The sequence below is a fragment of the Staurois parvus genome, unplaced genomic scaffold (genome assembly GCF_062004578.1).
Source record: "Staurois parvus isolate SC_StPar_1 unplaced genomic scaffold, SC_StPar_1.0 ptg000267l, whole genome shotgun sequence".
Taxonomy (NCBI): domain Eukaryota; kingdom Metazoa; phylum Chordata; class Amphibia; order Anura; family Ranidae; genus Staurois; species Staurois parvus.
This window is the reverse complement of record NW_028318063.1, coordinates 6,410,541-6,431,464: the sequence shown is the minus strand read 5'-3', so window position 1 is coordinate 6,431,464 and position 20,924 is coordinate 6,410,541. Positions and strand designations below refer to the sequence as shown.

The 20,924-nt window shown below is 46.3% G+C and overlaps 1 protein-coding gene across 1 annotated transcript in view; it reads right to left on the bottom strand.

Annotated features, from left to right (window-relative positions):
• Positions 1–20,924, bottom strand: part of LOC149459263 (matrix metalloproteinase-18-like) — a 281,041-nt gene that overhangs the window by 37,900 nt on the left and 222,217 nt on the right. The window lies entirely within an intron of this gene.

Sequence of the window (20,924 nt, the reverse complement as noted above, 5' to 3'; positions counted from 1 at the left end):
GTGTTTTTTTTTTAAAAAAAAAGTTTCTCAAAACTTTTTGTTTATAGCGCCAAAAATAAAATGTGCACAGGTGATCACATACCACCAAAAGAAAGCTCTATTTGTGTTAAAAAAAAGGACATAAATTTCATTTATGTACCATATTGCATGACAGCGCAATTGTCAGTTAAACTAGTGCAGTGCTGTATAGAAAAAAATGGCGTAAATTGCAATATCTATACCATAGTTTATAGACACTATAACTTTCACACAAAGCAATCAATATACACTTATTGAGAATTTTATTACCAAAAACATGTAGCAGAATACATTTTGGCCTAAATTTATAACTAACTTTGAGTTTACTATATATTTTTTATAGCCGAAAATAAAAAATATAGTTTTTTTTTCAAAATGTTCGGTCTTTTTTTGTTTATAGCGTGAAAAATAAAAAGCGCACAGGTGATCAAATACCACCAAAAGAAAGCTCAATTTGTGTGAAAAAAAGGACATAAATTTTGTTTGGGTACAGCATTGCATGACCGCGCAATTATCAGTTGAAATAGTGCAGCGCCAAGTAGCAAAAAGAGGCCTGGTCATTAAGGGGGGTAAATCCTCAGGAGGGCAAGTGGTTAATGCCTGCAGATGTTGTAATTCTAATTGCTCTGGTTAAACTCCCAAGCTCATATGTTGGCCACTTCTTCTATTGGCGTCAGCAGCTTTAACCTTCCACTAGGTTTGTGACTGTTAAAGGATTCACTGAATAATGGACAGCCATGTCTTGGTAATTGACAGGCCGGGCAAGGAGAGCATTAATCAGAGGAGCAGCCACGTGGCCCATGGTAACTCTGGAGGAGCTACAGAGATCCACAGCTCAGGTGGGAAAATTTGTCCACAGGAAAACTATTAGTCATGCACTCTACAAATCTGGCCTTTATGGAAGAGTGACAAGAAGAAATCCATTGTTGAAAGCCATAAGAAGTCCCATTTGCAGTTTGCGAGAAGCCATGCGGGGGACACAGCGAACGTGGAAGAAGGTGCTCTGGTCAGATGAGACCAAAATTGAACATTTTAGCCTAAAAGCAAAACGCTATGTGTGGCGGAAAACTAACACTGCACATCACCCTGAACACACCATCCCCACAGTGAAACATGGTGGCAGCATCATGTTGTGGGGATGCTTTTCTTCAGCAGGGACAGGGAAGCTGGTCAGAGTTGATGGGAAGGTGGATGGAGCCAAATTCAGGGCAATCTTTGAAGAAAACCTGTTAGAGTCTGCAAAAGACTTGAAACTGGGGCTGAGGTTCACCTTCCAGCAGGACAATGACCCTAAACATACAGCCAGAGCTACAATGGAATGGTTTAGATCAAAGCATATCCATGTTCTAGAATTGCCCAGTCAAAGTCCAGACCTAAATCCAATTGGGAATCTGTTGCAAGACTTGAAAATTGCTGTTCACAGACGCTCTCCATCCAATCTAACAGAGCTTGAGCTAGTTTTCAAAGAAGAATGGGCAAAAATTTCACTCTCTAGATGTGCAAAGCTAGTAGAGACATACCCAAAAAGACTTGCAGTTGTAATTGCAGTGAAAGGTGGTTCTACAAAGTATTGACTGAATACAAATGCATGCCACACTTTTCAGATATTTATTTTTAAAAAATTTTGAAAACCATTTTTAATTTACCTTCCACTTTACAATCATGTGCCACTTTGTGTTGGTTTATCACATAAAATCCCAGTAAAATACATGTACATTTTTGGTTGTAACATGACACAATGTGGAAAATTTCAAGGGGTATGAATACTTTCAAGGAACTGTCTGTGTGTGTGTGTGTGTGTGTGTTTGTGTATATGTATGTATGTATGTATATATATATATATATATATATATATACACACTCACACACATACTCTGCCATAAATCGGTAAAGACACCTTAATTTTAACAATGGCTTAGATGCAAAGAGGTCCCTTTAACTAGAAATAGCAGCGTGGGTCCTGAGATGTTTAAAGTTCCTGATGTGATAGTAGCTGTTGTCTTCTGCTAGCAATGGTAGGGCCCACATACAGTAGTGAGTAATTGTATTTCATTGAAGATAACAGGCTGTGGTAAATGCGCAAAGATATTTTGGTACTGAGGTGTAAAGGTGTCTGCATGCAGTGTCTCTAGATTGTTGTCCGAAAGACATTGGGCATCAGCCCACTCACCAATCCCATGGATAGCACAGCCTCCTAGGAACAGAGCTCTTGCACAGACTCTTGGCTGTTCGTAGATAAATACAGAGTTACTGCTTGACAGCCTGTCAGCACGGCAAGCAGAGATGTCTATGGGAAGACCGGACAGTGACAAGCTGATGCGATCTCGGTGTGGCAATCAGCGTCACCACTGCGGTGAACTGGTGTACAGAGTGCCACAGTAGTAGCCAGCAATCTGTCTCTGGAGGAGAACAGAAGTCCCCCTGTGTTCATCTTTGAATTCTGCACCAAGAGAGCCAACCTTGCAGTAGAATATATTGCTCTTCTCCCTGCAACCTTCTGGTTCCCCAGCTCTCTGGTAGTTGTAGTTCAGTTCTCACTCAGAAAAACGGTATGTATTGGCCATAGGACTACAGGTCTGAGGATCCTCTGCTGTTTGAAAAACCACTCTGCTAACAGGAAGTGATGTAGCTGTGCCAGTACTGAGCACTTTAGGGGGAAAAGGATTAACCATACTCTCATCTATAAATGCCCTGACTGGCATAATTTGTAGCACTACCCCCTTAGGAGTCGCTAAAGATTTTTACTTCCTATGATCCTGCACTGCTAGGCAACAGGCATTTTCCTCAGACCTTGCACACAGGAGATAGTAAGCAGTCCTTGAGCTTCTTTTTTTGGATTTTATTAAGGGGTATTGAACTTGGATGGGGTGGAGGGGTGTATTGGATGAACATGGTAACTGTAAACTGAGGACAAACTCCTTAACTATGTACAAGTCCATTTGACAAAAATCCAATTTTTGGAGAGCTATCCAGCCACTTTAGAATCAGCACTCTAGTCAGGTTTCCCACCAGAATGCCCTCTCCTCTTATCTGGCCCTGGGTTTCTGGGATTACTCAGTCCACCCTTGCAAGTTTGTGGGTTGGTGGCTGCCTTGAGGCTTTACGCTGGACTAGCTCTTTCCCTGCTTCTCAGGTTGTCCTTTCTCTGGGAACGACTGAGGATGATCGATCCTCCCTTCCAGCTGCTCCACCTGTAGGTAGGCCCCTCTCCCAGACCCCCTCCCAGGTTCCTTACTCCAGCCTGCTCACTCCATCTTCCACCCCAACTCTCCTGCTGCTGAGCAGGCTCGGTCAATCTTAAGGGCTGTTCTGACCCCATGCCAAGCCTCCTGCTTGGTGTTGGCCAGAATCCCTTAAGAGTGCAGACCACCCCCTCCTCACCCCTGCCCACTGAGTTCTAGAGACTCCTCCAAGTCTCTAGATTAGGGGGAGGTATCAGTGAACTGATCTGCAGAGCCTCTCAGCCCTGATCCAGATGTGACCCTCTGACTATTACTCCCTGGCTGCTATTCAGCCTCTAACTAAAAAAAGAAATAACTAGCTCCCCTTAGCTTAGCTAACTAGGAGGGTGCTACAAGTATAGCCAGCACCTGGCGACAAGTATGTATGTAGTATTAATGTGACTCATATTTGCCTCTATTCCAACTAAAACCTTTAGTTATGTTCAGGTTGAGGGGTGGAAGCTCTACCTAATATGGGCTCAATCCTAAGATTTCTGTCAGCTGGAGCTTCCTGAGTTACCCCACTGGATATATGTTTAATGCATTGGTAGCCAGAGACTAGGTTTTTTCCTGTGATATGTGATTAGGCCTATTGTCTGCTTTGTGGCATCAGCCTAAAGTGTCATGTATTGATGATTAATGGGTATCTGACAACTTGGGGGTTGTGTAGCTCAATGGTAGTGCATAAAGGTGAGTCCAGACCACTTCAGATGTGCCTTTTCAGGGATTTTTCTGCCCTCTTATTTAAAACAGAATAAAATTCACAAACAAATAGCTTCCCGCGCAGGGGTTTCCACCATCAATATGACAAAAGAACAGTATTCAGCCTCCTGACTCTCTTTGCAGCTCTACTGCTCAAGCCTAGTGCCTTGGTCCTCCAGACCATCTAACACATCCCAGTGCTCATATACAAATGCTGTACATCTGTCAGCTCTGTGTCTTTCTTGCAGCTCCCTGCTGCTCCGTCTCTCACAGGCTTTGGCCTTGGTCTGTCCTGCCCTGGACAGCACGGTGCAGACATACGCCTCTCTGCTCCCTAGCATACACACACTAACTCCAGGGAGGCTAAAACTCTGGCTCTACTATAAACCCCGCACAGTGCCATGGCCTCATCCTGCCACAGGTGTTTAACTGAATACACCTGACTCCAAACTCATGCTTCTGCAGTATGCTGCATCTCTATGTATCATTTTAATACACAGATTGTAGCTTATGCTTGTATTATTTTGTCTATATTCTTGTTGTATTCTTTGGTCATTAACATACACATGGAATAAATAAGTTGGGAGCAGGACCTCTAGTTGCTGAAATTCAACTAGGTTTTCTTTTTGTTGAGGAATATGGCTCATAGTGTATTTGAAATTCACTGGCTGTTACTCTGTATATCTGATATTTCTAATGGTCTGATTTTTGGCATATACCTCATTTGCCTAAATGGCCACATGTATTGGAAAGATTTTCTTACATACAGTATATACACCTTAAGGCTAGGCTCGCACTGTTGCGGGTGGTTGCAGGAGCTGTTCCGCACTTGCAACCACCTGCATTCAAAACATGCACCTCTTTAGAGATTCATTCTTAAGGGCACCCCCACACATCTAAAACTGCAGCATGTTTTCTGGAGCCACTGGGAAATTGTATGGTGCAGAAGCAGCATGCGATTTCCCAGCCGCTGATGACTAAAAATGGTTCAGGAAGCTTTTTCTTGCACGAAACACAGGCACAGCAGCCCATTCAAATGAATGGGCTGTCGTGCCTAAGCAAACGCATCTTGCAGAGCCACAATAGTGGGAACTTACTGTAGCCTTACACTGGCTCTGTGCAATCTGCAGTATGGTTGTCTTTATTTTATATATTTATTACAAGTACTTATGAAGCGGCCAAGTTCTCACCGAAACTGAGGACCGATACTTTGCAGTGGGTTTTGCGTCAATGCTGAATGTATAGATGCAAATTGCACTGCAAAGAATAGCATGGATTCCCACAGAAGCGGTGCAGGGAGGTTTCCTGCAGTGGAGAGTGGGTATGTGGGATGTATACTATGGTAGCCAATGCTCCATATTCTCAGTGGTAGGAGAGAAAGCGGCTGGGAAGGATGGTGTACGGTGGACCGTCACATGGACGGTGCTGACCAGTCAAATGCCATTTAGCCCCTATTGTCATCCCTACAAGGATAGGAGAGAAAGCTGCTTCACATGTCTGGGGATTTGAAAGCCATGTGGCTTTCTCTCCTCTCCTCCTTGCAGCGCTGACAGTATGGGCTACATGGCATCTGACTGGTCAGCACTGTCCATGTGAAGGTCCACTGTACACCGTCCATCTCAGTAAAGAGAGAAAATGGAGGGCATTTCACATCCCTCCATTGTGGCTGAATTAAAACAATTCTGCAAAGAAGAGTGGGTCAAACGTCCTCCACAGCGATGCGAAAGACTCCTTGCCAGTTATCACAAAAACTTGATTGCAGTTGTTTCCACCAAGGGTGGCAAAACCAGTTATTTGGTTTAGGGAGCAATTCCTTTTTCACATAGGGCCAGGCAGGTTTCAACAGCTTTTTTCGCCTAATAAATAAAATCATCATTTAAATAGTGTATTTTGTATTTACTCTTTGTGTAATAGTAAAATTTGTGTGTTAATTTGAATCATTTACCTGTGACAAAATTAAAAAAAAAAAAAGTCAGGAAGGGAGAAAATACTTTTTCACAGCACTTCTATCTATCTATCTATCTATCTATCTATCTCTCTATCTATCTATCTGTACATAAAATACCTTAACTGTTAAAATGGTTAAAAATTCCCACTTGCATAATGTCAGAGTAAACATGGACATTGAAATTGGACTTTTGTGTACAGTAGTGTACTACAGGATCAAGGTCCTGTACATGCTCTCTACTGACACTTAGGTTCAGAAGAGTATTTCTTTATACATAGGTAAACAAAAAATGTCACAAGAATGGACATGCACCAAATATATAACTAAAGCAATTGTATGAATTGGCACATAGGGGGTTGATTTAACTTACAGCATTTCTATTTTACAAAATTAAACAAATCTCCACATTAACACTATAATCTAATTGAAGAAAAAAAATATAAAACCTCCCTGTACATTTCTATGTATTAAATATTAAAAAGTAAATGTTGTATCTGGACAATTGTATGGTCATTTTTTTAAGCTGGCATCAGTTGCACGGGCAACTGTAGTAAAAGATAAATTCAGGTTTTGGGGGTAAATCTATGTGAATTACGACATAGATCTATGGCATGTAATACCAATCAGCTACTTCTAAACATAGCAAGATACTTTCTTGTACGGAATGAGGGAAACTCAAGAGAAAAGTGTGCAGTCATGTTGAAAGGTAATTATGCTCATGGATTTTTGTGAACATGCAAACATTAAATCTTTCTATAAATAGTGCCTACAGTAAAAGTGATCAATGTTAAGAGAAATATATTTTTCAAATATTTATTCAACAAAAGTATTAACAGATGCAATGAGTATTGTGGACACCCTTGGCCTCAGCAGGTAGCATTTCGCCTTCTAGCAGAAACTGCCCTATTAAACCCCACCCCACAATATTTAAATGGTCTTTCAATTAGGGCTTTGTCTAGGCCAAGCCATAATCCTCCATTTTTGAGCCATTCCTTGGTGGATTGTGTCATAAAAAAGGTATTATTGGTTCAGTTTTAATTTTTAGAAAGATAGGCTTGCATTCTCATTAAGCAAACATTACTATGATGCAGTTTGCATGGTTGATGTGATGACTGTAAAGTAACCCAAAGCCCTACCATTTCCACCACCATGCTTCACAGCTGATATAAGGGTGTTCTCCTGAAATGCTGTCTTTTGTTTGTGTCAAACGTGTATACTGTTACTGTGTCCAAACAACTCTATCCTTGATTCATCAGTACATAGTATGTTCCAGAAGGCCTGCTTTTGCCTTCTAGAATATTCAATAGAAAACTGTAGTTTTGCACTAATATTCTTTTTGAACAGGCTTTTTTTCCTGGCATACCTCCCATGCAGTTTAAATTGAAACAATCTTTCTGGTAATAGATGCATCCACCCTTACTAGACTCATATCATGGGTCTTTGGATTGCATGATGACACTTCACACATCAAGAGAACAACAGACCCTAGATATCTGAAGTTTAAATAAGGTTATGTGTTGGTTGTGCAGCTCGCATTTACACAGGTGCAGCAGCCCCTCCTACTGCTTCTAAAAGCAATCCAGCAGCTAATTAGCCGCTAGGATTACTTTTACAAAAAAAAGCCAACCACCAGCTGAAAAAAAAACAACATCAGGATGATGCAGCTATATCCATTGAAAGTCCCGTGACATACCCGTACATCGCAGGGTGGCAAGTGGTTAAAAACACATCCGCATGGAATCGCACAATTGTACAGCACAATGCGATTTTTCACACCCGAAAACGCACCATTCTTTCCAAAGCGGGTGCGATTAAGAAATAACGGCACCCTTGCATGTCTGCAAAAGTGCAGCGCAATTTGCCTGCTGGTCTGGGAATGCAGGTGGTTAGCACGTGTTCCCCCGACCAGCATATGTGAGAACCTGGCCTAAAACAGATTCTGTGTGCATACTCCCTAATGGGGGTCTAATCATTGGCAACTAATTTGAATCACTTGATTTTAGTTTCAGAAACAAAGAAAAAATGCAACTAAATTAAAGAGGCAGAAAGCACTTCAGCTTTGAGGAAAGATTAACTGAAGTGAATTTATTTCAGTTCAATGAACGTTTTTCACTCTAAGGTTACATTCACATGGCCGTAACAGAGCTGTAAACATTTTACTGATCATTAGGCAAGGAACAAAATATCCTGCGTGTAACAGATCCACTTTTTTTTTTAACGCGAAAAACTCCTTCTTTTTTTCAATGGTATGTGGGTATCTGCATGCCTCAGAAGCAGATTTTTGTATTCTGTGTTACAGATTCAAACACAGTGCATGTTTACGCACCTGTGTGAATGTCTCTGTTAAAAACAATGCAGCTGCATTCAGATCCTTAAACAAAAATGCTTTTAAATGCGAAAACATGGACACTTCCTCCATTGATCTCTCCTTCAAAAATATTAGTTAGTTCAGTTTGGGGCATTAACCTAAAGTATGACGATCAGGAGCCTTGACTGCAATCTTAAGCTGGCCATACGTGGATCAAAATTCAGTTTGTTCAACAGGAACCAGGAGAATTTAGAAACAAATATGCTTGTTCCCATTCATGAGAAGTCAATCTATAATTTTTTCATGAACAAGCTTGTTGGTATATATTTGCTTGATCAGCACATGCAGCCTACCAGCTGAAGCATTCTGTGTATTCTGACAGTGTCCTGCTATCAGGATACAATGACACTGCAGGAAGGAGTTCCCATCCATCACAAAAGTATGGATAGGGAAATCATTTTTTTTCCGTTTATCCGGCTAGCTGAATGAAAAAACTGGGCAATGTGTGGCCAGCTTTACTTTCTTAAATGCATGCTTATTTGAGATGAAAGATTGAAGTGAGGCAACTAGTGTCCTTAGAAGGAGATAGACAATGGAAGCCCTTATATTTCTCTCAAGACAGGTTTCCTTTAAAGGCATCTCAAAACACACAAGGGCACATCTTGCAACTGGAAGAAAATAATTCTATTTGCACTCATTCTGGCCAGGCACATGGCAATTTTCAGATAATTTCAGTTACGTTAAAACATCTTTTAATTGTAAAAGCAACATATTTGATTTTGACCTCTTACCACCTACATTTTAGACAACGTCATGGTGTAGTAAACAACAGTCTTCTGGTGGCAATTTGGTTCTTTGATTACAAGCTGGTTCAAAGCAATTGAAATTTCCTGATAAGGCCACTCACATTCTAGTTCCTTTAGAGGCAATGTCAACTACTTCAAGCCATCTTCAAATGCAAACAAAACTCAGCGAAACAAGGCAAGCTGCCACCAAAAGTTTTTACCTAACTGTGAAATTATCAAAACTGTAATGAAAATAATACATGATGAAAATTAAAGAAGACTGGAAGAATGAAAGTACTCTACCATTAATATATTTGGTAGACTGCCAAACCTTGACCAATATTACAGATTGAAAAAGGTTTACTAGATTATAAGAATGAATCAAATAGAATTCATTCTCATCAAGCAATATAATAGAAAGAAATTAGATTTTTTGCCAAGTTCAGTTGTCATTTCTTTAACTGATTGCCTACTAACATTTTAGACAGCTTCAGAGGACTTCTCAACAGACAAAAACGGCACCCTTTTTGGTAAAAGGTTGCTTTTATCTGTTTCTGCAATTCCAAATTTGTTGAAAGTATTGGAATTCTCTGGCAATGCTCCTCACACACTATGGAGATTAGTAGCAATTTAAAGTACTTCCAGCTAGCTTACAATTGCAAACATAGCTTAATGGAAAAAGACAATCTACCACAAACAGTTTTTACCAGAGATGACTGAAAGAATCAAAACAACCTACCATTAATGAATTTGGTGGACTGCCAAACCTTCATTAGTTTTACAAATTTGAATAGGTTTATTTGAAAGAATATTTGCAATCAAATCGTATTACAGGATTTATATAGCAGCAACAGTTTGTGCAGTGCTTTACAAAATGGAGGGAGACATTATAGTTACAATACAATTCGACACAAGAGAAATCAGAGGCCCCTACTTGTTAGAACGAATAATTTGTAAGGAAAGGTCAAGTGATATTAAGGGTAATAACTGTAGGGGATGATCTGATTGAGAAATTAAAAGTTCAGTTTATTACTTAGAGGTGGGATAGACCTCTCTGAAGAGATGGGTTTTCAGGGATCATCTAAAGGTGGATAGAGTAGGAGATAGCCAAACAGATTTGGGTAAAGAGTACCAAAGGATAGGAGAGGCTCTGAGTTGGAGGCGAACATGAAAAGAGGTGACAAGTGATCTTAGACAGCAAGAGGTCTCAGGAGGAGCAAAGATAATGGCTTGGTTGGCATTTTGAGAAGGAGTTAGTAATGTAGCTGGGGGCAGAGTTGTGGATGGCTTTGTAGGTTTTTGTTAGTATTTTGAATTTTATTCTTTGGGTGAGCGGACACCAGTGAAGGGATTGGCAGCTAAGGGTGGCAGACACCAAATGGTTGTTAAGGTAGATGAGTCTGAGAACTGAATTCATTATGGACTAAAGGGAGGATAGCCTATGTAAAGGCTGGCCAGTGAGGAGGGAGTTGAAATAGTCAAGAGGTAACCAGGGAGTGAATTACTAGCTTTGTGGTGTGATTGGTTAAGAAGGGGCATGATTTAGAGATGTTACGGAGCTTGAGACAGCAGAATTTGGGCAGTGATTGGATGTGGAAAAGAAGAGATCAGGGTCCAGGGTTGAACCTAAAACCCTGGCATGCAGGGAGGGAATTATAGTTGTGCTAAGTCTTGAGGGAGAAGTCAGGGGATGGGGTACGGGGGGGGACTAAACTGTGGGTTGAAAAGATAGATTTTGCTGTAAGCATAGAAATGGTATTGGAAGCCTAGGGAGGCTATTAGCTGATGCAGATAGACTATAGAAAAAGTTCAAGAACAGAACCTTGGGGGGTTCTGACTGTCATGTTTCACATGACTGTCATATACCTTTAAGTGTTCTTTTGTATTTTGTCTCTGCTCCTCCCTTTCCTTTGGTTTAGTTCTTGCTGTATAGATAGCCCACACCTTTTCCCAGAAATGCATTTCAGCTTCATGCCTCATGTCTTATGGAAGCAGATCACATTATGATCTTTTCACCTATCAGGTGTTCATTGTTGTAAGATTCTCTCAGTTTATGGAATATGCTTCACAAGATCTACAAGTTGTCATCTGATCGAGTCACTGCCTGTGTTGTTCAACTAAGATTGGAGTTATCGCTATCTCATCACAACTGTAATTTACAGAGATCACACTTTCAATGCTTAGATTGGAGAGACGGAACACTGACGGAAAGAGTAAGGAGGAGCAGAGCGTTCCAAGAGTAGGAGTACAGAATATTGAACATTGGTTTTAGCAGTTAGTAGCTTTAGGAGACCAGTTTCTGTAGAGTGTTGCAGGCAAAATCCAGACTGAAAGGGGTCAAAAAGGAGAGGTATTGCTCAAGCAGTTGTTGACTAGGCATTGTAGGATTTTGGAGGTATATGGGAGCAAGGAGATGGGTCTTAGGCTGTTAAGATTTGTGCAGTGTAGTGAGAGCTTTTTAAGTATGGGTGTGACCAATGCATGTTTTGGAGCAGTGGTCTCCACACTGTGGCCCCTTGCTTGGCTTTATCTGGAACTTTTCCTTCTACTAATACTGATGGGGCACCATTTCTTCCTGACACCAACAGTGGGGCATAATTCCTCCTACTGACTCCAATTATGGGGCACTATTCTTTCCAGTGAAGCAAATGATGGGGCACTGTACCTCGCACTGACACCATCAAAGAGACATTATTCCTCCCACTAGTACCTACTCCCACTTCTACCAACCACAGGTGCTATGTGATTTTTTTAATCCTACTCACGCCAAAGCCTGAGGCCTTGTTTACTCCCTCTGACGCTTGGGTATTTTCTACTCATGCTGGCCAAAGCCAATGCCACCTAAAACTGAAGGACTGTAAATTGGACCTTTGTTAAGGAAGTTTGGAAACCCCTGTTTTAGAAGGTTGGAAAAGAAGCCAGTAGAAACTGATAAATTGAAGATGTGCATTAGAAACTGTAGGTGGAGCAAGAGAGTGACCATAGTAGTTGCGAGAGAGAACAGAGTCCAGAGGGCAGGTGGTTTAGTGGGCATTAGAAAAGAGTTTTGCAACCTCCTCTAAGTGGACATAGAATGTTAAATGGGGGAGATATCTAGAGAGCGGAGATGTCATCACAAATTGCATCAGTCCTTTTTTTGAAATGATTAGCAATCTCCTGAGCAGCAAGTGAATTATTGGGTGAAGGCAGTGGAGGGCAAAGCAGAAAGTTAAAGGTAGAAAGAGTTAATGGGGACAGTGTGAGAGGGTGTTAAATGGGTGTGATAAAAAAGGTCTGCTTGGCAGTGTGAAGGCAGGAATTGCATATTTGGAGGGCAGATTTGTGTCTTATTTGTATCATTGAATTGGTGTTATTTCAACTTGATTGCCCAGTGGTGGATAAAAAAATAGCAGATTAGTCATTTGATTCATTTCAGTGGAATATTACATTGATATTGAGATTAGACAGTCAGATTGCTATACGTATGAATAGCATTAAGGTTCATTGCTATATCAAATGTTTTTAAGATCTGCCACTGTATGGTCAGCATTAGAGATGAGCGAATCGAAGTAGGCGAAGTGGAATTCGAGTCGAATATTGGAAAAATAGCCTACTTCAGACGCGCGAATCGAAATTTTTCCTAAAATGGCGGCGGACATGTGCGGCGACGGAGCGGGGATGTCTAAGAAGGCGCGCAGACAAGGCGCGCTGACCCATAATGCATTCCTTAATGACATGTGATCGCATTAGCCAATCAGCAGCCAGCCAGCCAGCACTGTGTAATGGTCAAGCTATAAATAGCGGCCATTTTAGACTTCTTCATTTGCCTCCAGTCATTCAAGAGAGGCAGACCGCTCTGCATTAGGGACAGAGCTGGGGCCACAGAAACGTTACTTGGGGACAGAGAAACGTTACTTAGGGACAGAGAAGCATTACTCAGGGACACAGAATTGTTAATGAGGGCCACAGAATCGTTACTTAGGGCCAAAGAAACGCTAGTTAGGGCCACAGAATTGTTACTCAGGGACAGACAGAATTGTTACTGAGTGCCAGAGAATTGTTACTTAGGGCCACAGAAACGTTAGTTAGGGCCACAGAATTGTTACTCAGGGACAGACACAGAATTGTTACTGAGGGCCACAGAACCGTTAATCAGGGACACAGAATTGTTACTGAGGGCCACAGAACCGTTACTTAGGGCCACATAAACGTTAATCAGGGACACAGAATTGTTACTGAGGGCCACAGAACCGTTACTTAGGGCCACAGAATTGTTACTCACGGACAGACACAGAATTGTTTCTTGAGGGACACAGAATTGTTACTGAGGGCCACAGAACCGTTACTTAGGGCCACGTAAACGTTAATCAGGGACAGACACAGAATTGTTACTGAGGGACACAGAATTGTTACTGAGGGACACAGAATTGTTACTGAGGGACACAGAATTGTTACTGAGGGCCACAGAACCGTTACTTAGGGCCACAGAATTGTTACTTAGGGACACAGAACTGTTACTTAGGGCCACAGAACTGTTACTTAGGGCCACAGAATTGTTACTCGGACAGACACAGAATTGTTACTCAGGGACACAGAATTGTTACTGAGGGCCACAGAACCGTTACTTAGGGCCACATAAACGTTAATCAGGGACACAGAATTGTTACTGAGGGCCACAGAACCGTTACTTAGGGCCACATAATTGTTACTCAGGGACAGACACAGAATTGTTACTGAGGGACACAATTGTTACTGAGGGCCACAGAACCGTTACTTAGGGCCACAGAATTGTTACTCAGGGACAGACACAGAATTGTTACTCAGGGACACAGAATCGTTGAATTAAAGAGTATGTCAGACAACATGCAGAGGAGTGGCAGAGGAGGCAATGTTTTAGGAGCGAGCAGACGTGGCAGCAGAGGAAGGGGTCGAGGCAGCACTATTCGCAGCCAGAGGCCAGTGCTCCCGGTGTCATCCAGCGGTCGTGTCTCCACCGACAACCCTGCCGTCATCGATTGGTTGGCTCGGTCGTCTTCCTCTTCCCAGGTCACCTCTGACACCTACAGCCAACGGTCGGTGGGTACGTCAGACACAACCGTTAGTTGGCATGGCCCGGGACCAAGCCCACTGAAATCACATGTCCTCTACCTGCCCCTGTCCTTTGGTGTTCCCTCACCAAGCGAAGTATCGCATGCTGTGGGCTCAGCCCCACTGTACAGTGAGGAAGAGCTAACAGAGGGCGGTCAGGAACGGGGGGAGACATCCGCCTTTTCAGCAGCCAGGCGAAGAAGTAGTGGCGAGGAGAGTGGCTCGGTAGCCGGTCTAGAGACAGGTCTGTCTCCTGACCCAGACGCAGCCGAGGGGGCTAGTAGTGAGGCGGAGACCCTACTTGATGATGAGGAGGTTGATTGCACTTGGCAGCCTCGTCGTCATCAGGCAATTTCTTCCGCATCATCAGGAGAAGAGGGTGGCAGCTTGGCAGCGAGCGAAACAGTCGGTGGGTTGCCCAGGAGGCAGCAGGGTCGCAGCAGTGTCAGTGGAGCCAAACGGCCACGGAGTAAAGCACCAGCTCCACTGCAGCCTACCACCACGGCCAGTAGTGGTGCCGGTGTGCACGGAGGAAGCAGCAGTCAGCCAGTGAGGAGTATCGGGGGCAAAGTTTCCTACTCGGCGGTGTGGCAATTTTTCGTCAAGCCGCCCGAGGAAGTAAACATAGCCGTATGTCGACTATGTGGCCAGAAAGTCAAGCGTGGCCAGGGGGCCCATGTTGGGACTACAGCGTTGCGGCAGCATATGCAGCGTCGCCATTTGGTGGCCTGGGAAAACCGTGATAAAGATACGGCGGTTCTGCCCGCCCCAGCCCCCGCTCCATCACCCGCTCCGTTACTTGCTCCGTCACCCGACGTCAATCGCCCTCCATCAGCCGGTCAAGGCTCCAACACCTCTGCTGAGGGGAGTTGTCGCTCGTTGGCATCTTCCGCTCGTTCAGATGCTCCTTCTCCTGCTACTCCTCTTCACGGATTCCGTCAGCAGTCTTTCTTGGAATCCGTTTCCAAGAGACAACAGTTTGCGAGCACGCACCCGACGGTGCAAAAGCTGAACGTCCTCCTGTCCAAGTTGCTGGTGCTGCAGTCCCTCCCTTTCCAAGTGGTGGACTCAGCACCTTTCCGAGAAATGATGGCTTGTGCCGCGCCGCGGTGGAGAGTGCCAAGCCGTCATTTCTTCGCCAAAAAGGCAGTGCCAGCCCTGCATTCACATGTAGAAGAGATGGTGGGCCAGTCTTTGAGCATGTCGGTCTCTGCCAAAGTGCACGGCAGCGCCGACGTGTGGAGCTGTAACTACGGTCAGGGACAGTACATGTCATTTACGGCCCACTGGGTGAACGTGGTGCCGTCACAGCCGCACCAGCAACTTGGACAGGTCACGCCGCTTTTGCCTCCACGTTTGCACGTCCTTGGTCCACAAAAGATGTCCGCCTCTACCACCTCTTCTTCCGCCGTGTCCTCAGCCGCCACCCCCGTGCCAAGTCCCATTACCCGACCGGCATATCACATGTGCAGGGCGCAACGGTGTCACGCTGTTCTGCACCTGGTATGCCTTGGCGAACGTAGTCACACAGGGGAGGAACTTCTCAGTGTAATGAACAGAGAAATCGACAGATGGCTGTCTCCGCGCAAACTGAAAATCGGAACCATGTTGACCGACAACAGAAAGAACATGGTGTCTGCTCTGCGTCAAGGAAGGTTGTGCCATGCATGGCTCACGTGTTCAATCTGGTTGTCAAGCGGTTCCTAAAATCCACCATCCCACTGCAAGACATCCTTAAAATGTCACGTAAACTTTGCATGCATTTCAGCCATTCCTACACCGCAAAGCACACCCTCATTGAGCTGCAGCGGCAGAACGGAATTCCACATCATCGCCTGATCTGCGACGTTGCAACAAGGTGGAATTCAACCCTACACATGTTAGACCGCCTTTACGAGCAGCGAAAGGCCATCACCGATTTCCTGATGTTACAAGCGGATAAAGGTACTCCCCTGTGTAACTTCGATGTCAGCCATTGGCAGCTCATGCGTGACACCTGCCGCTTGCTCAGGCTCTTTGAGGAGGCCACGCTATTCGTGAGTCGGCAGGACTATGGGATGAACGACGTCATTCCTCTGTTGCACGTCCTTGAACAAATGCTGTTAACAATGGCTGGTCAGGGTGCGGTAGACGTGGCGCACAGATCTCAACGCCACATGACCCCTGTGGGGGCAGGACAGGAAGAAGAGGAGGAGGTAGAGGAGGACATTTGTGCTCAGGAATTATTGAGTGAAATGGGTGGTTTTTCCACTCAGCGGACAGGAGTGGAGGAGCAGGAGCATCTGGTAGAGGAGGAGGAGGAGGAGACAGAGGACCCAGACGCACCGTGGCAGTATGCTGTGGAGATGAAGGCAGGGAGTCCCTCGCATTCCTTGGCACAAATGGCCCATAGCATGCTCGCTTGCTTGCGTAGCGACAGCCGAATAATAACCATCAGACAGAGGGATGACTTTTGGCTGTCCACCTTGTTGGACCCTCGCTACCGTTCCAAAATGGTGGCCTTTTTCACACCTGCTGAGAGGGAGGCCAAAATAACGTACTATAAAAACCACCTATGTAGTCAGTTGGTCTCTGCCTTTGTGCGCCAACGTCCATCCTCAGACACTGTGGGCCCTGTGCGCTCGCGTTCCGCTGCCATGGCAGCAGGGGAGGGGTGGGGTGGTAGGAGCAGTGGCAGCTCCACCAGCAGCGGCTGCCTCAGTCTGCAGTCGATGATGAGTAGCTTTCTTCACCAGCGCAGTGAGGAAACTACTAACCAGCAGCAGCAGCATCAGGTGGACCTGGAGCAGGACCTCAAACAACAGGCTTGGGCCTACTTGGACAGCACCCTGCCAACCGAGGTAGACAATCCCCTTGACTACTGGGCAACGAAACTTGACCTTTGGCCCCAACTAGCTGAATTTGCCCTTGAAAGGCTGTCATGCCCGGCCAGTAGCGTGGCATCGGAGCGCGTGTTTAGTGCGGCAGGAGGTATTGTAACTCCGCGGAGGACACGACTGTCCACCCAAAGTGTGGAGAGACTCACGTTTGTGAAAATGAATCAGGCGTGGATTAGTCTGGATTTCAAACCACCAGTTCCTGACACAACTGACTAAATCCGCCATGAATCATGCCTCAAACATGTGCCACTTTCAGGTCTCCTCACACACTGCTGGTGTGTTCCATTTTTGTCATAGGGTGCTGGCAGATTATGGGCCTCCCATTGCTGCTGCCAGGCCCCTAATCTGCCATAGGCCCCTATATACCGCCTCCTCATGCTGCTGCCAGGTCCAGAGTCTCTCATGGGTCCCTGTACGGCCTCCCATTGCTGCTGTCTCCATCGCCACACTCTGCCATGTGCCACTTTCAGGTCTCCTCACACACTGCTGGTGTGTTGAATTTTTTGACATAGTGTTAGGAATGGACTGGCCAGCAATGGTGGGACTCACCTGCCTTTTGATCTGCAGTACCAGGGCTGGCCAGCGGGTGCTCCCAGCAATCAGAGACTCAACCTTTCAGCCAGCTAACACCTGGAACTGATGATACTGGTGTATTTAAGGGATGGCCAGACTTGCAGACTCTGCCTTGGTGTTGTGTTTGTCCTGGGCCCTGTATCTGTCCTGCATCCTGTTTCTGTTCCTTTGCTGCTTGCTACCTGTTCTGATCCCTGGCTTGTGACCCGGACCATCCCTCTGCCTGACCCTCTGTACTATGCTGCTTGCTACCTGCTGAACCTGGCCTGTGACCCCGACCATTCTCCGCTTGCTCCCCCTGTACCTACCTGCCCAATTGATATTGACCCGGCCTGCCTGACGACGCTTGCTTGTATATACTGTTATCTGTGGGTGGTTTGGTTTGGTTTGTTTGCACCGTATTATGTTTTAGTATTGCACTGCGTTTATGTTTGTACTGTTAGTGTTAATAAATTATATTGTTTATAACATATCTGAGGTCTGCGTTTCCCTGCTTCAGTCACACACCTCTGGTCATACCTGGGAGCCCTGACACATAGGGTGCTGGCAGATTACGGGCCTCCTATAGTTGCTGCCAGGCCCCTAATCTGCCATAGGCCCCTATATACCGCCTCCTCATGCTGCTGCCAGGTCCAGAGTCTGTCATGGGTCCCTGTACGGCCTCCCATTGCTGCTGTTTCCATCGCCACACTCTGCCATGTGCCACTTTCAGGTCTCCTCACACTGCTGGTGTGTTGAATTTTTTGACATAGGGTGCTGGCAGATTACGGGCCTCCTATAGCTGCTGCCAGGCCCCTAATCTGCCCTAGGCCCCTATATACCGCCTCCTCATGCTGCTGCCAGGTCCAGAGTCTGTCATGGGTCCCTGTACGGCCTCCCATTGCTGCTGTCTCCATCGCCACACTCTGCCATGTGCCACTTTCAGGTCTCCTCACACTGCTGGTGTGTCGAATTTTTTGACATAGGGTGCTGGCAGATTACGGGCCTCCTATAGCTGCTGCCAGGCCCCTAATCTGCCATAGGCCCCTATATACCGCCTGCTCATGCTGCTGCCAAGTCCAGAGTCTCTCATGGGTCCCTGTACGGCCTCCCATTGCTGCTGTCTCCATCGCCACACTCTGCCATGTGCCACATTCAGGTCTCTTCACACTGCTGGTGTGTTGAATTTTTTGACATAGGGTGCTGGCAGATTACGGGCCTCCTATAGCTGCTGCCAGGCCCCTAATCTGCCATAGGCCCCTATATACCGCCTCCTCATGCTGCTGCCTAGTCCAGAGTCTCTCATGGGTCCCTGTACGGCCTCCCATTGCTGCTGTCTCCATCGCCACACTCTGCCATGTGCCACTTTCAGGTCTCCTCACACTGCTGGTGTGTTGAATTTTTTGACATAGGGTGCTGGCAGATTACGGGCCTCCTATAGCTGCTGCCAGGCCCCTAATCTGCCATAGGCCCCTATATACCGCCTCCTCATGCTGCTGCCAAGTCCAGAGTCTGTCATGGGTCCCTGTACGGCCTCCCATTGCTGCTGTCTCCATCGCCACACTCTGCCATGTGCCACTTTCAGGTCTCCTCACACTGCTGGTGTGTTGAATTTTTTGACATAGGGTGCTGGCAGATTACGGGCCTCCTATAGCTGCTGCCAGGCCCCTAATCTGCCATAGGCCCCTATATACCGCCTCCTCATGCTGCTGCCAAGTCCAGAGTCTGTCATGGGTCCCTGTACGGCCTCCCATTGCTGCTGTCTCCATCGCCACACTCTGCCATGTGCCACTTTCAGGTCTCCTCACACTGCTGGTGTGTTGAATTTTTTGACATAGGGTGCTGGCAGATTACGGGCCTCCTATAGCTGCTGCCAGGCCCCTAATCTGCCATAGGCCCCTATATACCGCCTCCTCATGCTGCTGCCAGGTCCAGAGTCTGTCATGGGTCCCTGTACGGCCTCCCATTGCTGCTGTCTCCATCGCCACACTCTGCCATGTGCCACTTTCAGGTCTCCTCACACTGCTGGTGTGTTGAATTTTTTGACATAGGGTGCTGGCAGATTACGGGCCTCCTATAGCTGCTGCCAGGCCCCTAATCTGCCATAGGCCCCTATATACCACCTCCTCATGCTGCTGACAGCAGCATGGGTCCCTGTACGGCCTCCCATTGCTGCTGTCTCCATCGCCACACTCTGCCATGTGCCACTTTCAGGTCTCCTCACACTGCTGGTGTGTTGAATTTTTTGACATAGGGTGCTGGCAGATTACGGGCCTCCTATAGCTGCTGCCAGGCCCTTAATCTGCCATAGGCCCCTATATACCGCCTCCTCATGCTGCTGCCAAGTCCAGAGTCTGTCATGGGTCCCTGTACGGCCTCCCATTGCTGCTGTCTCCATCGCCACACTCTGCCATGTGCCACTTTCAGGTCTCCTCACACTGCTGGTGTGTTGAATTTTTTGACATAGGGTGCTGGCAGATTACGGGCCTCCCATAGCTGCTGCCAGGCCCCTAATCTGCCATGGGCCCCTATACCGCCTCCTCATGCTGCTGCCAAGTCCAGAGTCTGTCATGGGTCCCTGTATGGCCTCCCATTGCTGCTGTCTCCATCGCCACACTCTGCCATGTGCCACTTTCAGGTCTCCTCACACTGCTGGTCTGTTGAATTTTTTGACATAGGGTGCTGGCAGATTACGGGCCTCCCATAGCTGCTGCCAGGCCCCTAATCTGCCATAGGCCCCTATATACCGCCTCCTCATGCTGCTGCCAGGTCCAGAGTCTCTCATGGGTCCCTGTACGGCCTCCCATTGCTGCTGTCTCCATCGCCACACTCTGCCATGTGCCACTTTCAGGTCTCCTCACACACTGCTGGTGTGTTTAATTTTTTGACATAGGGTGCTGGCAGATTACGGGCCTCCCATAGCTGCTGCCAGGCCCCTAATCTGCCATGGGCCCCTATTTTCCGCCTCCTCATGCTGCTGCCAAGTCCAGAGTCTGTCATGGGTCCCTGTACGGCCTCCCATTGCTGCTGTCTCCATCACCACACTCTGCCATGTGCCACTTTCAGGTCTCCTCACACTGCTGGTGTGTTGAATTTTTTGACATAGGGTGCTGGCAGATTACGGGCCTCCTATAGCTGCTGCCAGGCCCCTAATCTGCCATGGGCCCCTATACCGCCTCTTCATGCTGCTGCCAGGTCCAGAGTCTCTCATGGGTCCCTGTACAGCCTCCCATTGCTGCTGTCTCCATCGCCACACTCTGCCATGTGCCACTTTCAGGTCTCCTCACACTGCTGGTGGGTTCCATTTTGTCATAGGGTGCTGACAGATTACGGGCCTCCCATTGCTGCTGCCAGGCCTGTAATCTGCCATGGGCCTCCGTACCGCCTGGTCACGCTGCTGCTGGGTCCACAGTGTGACATGGGTCCCTGTACCGCCTCCCATTG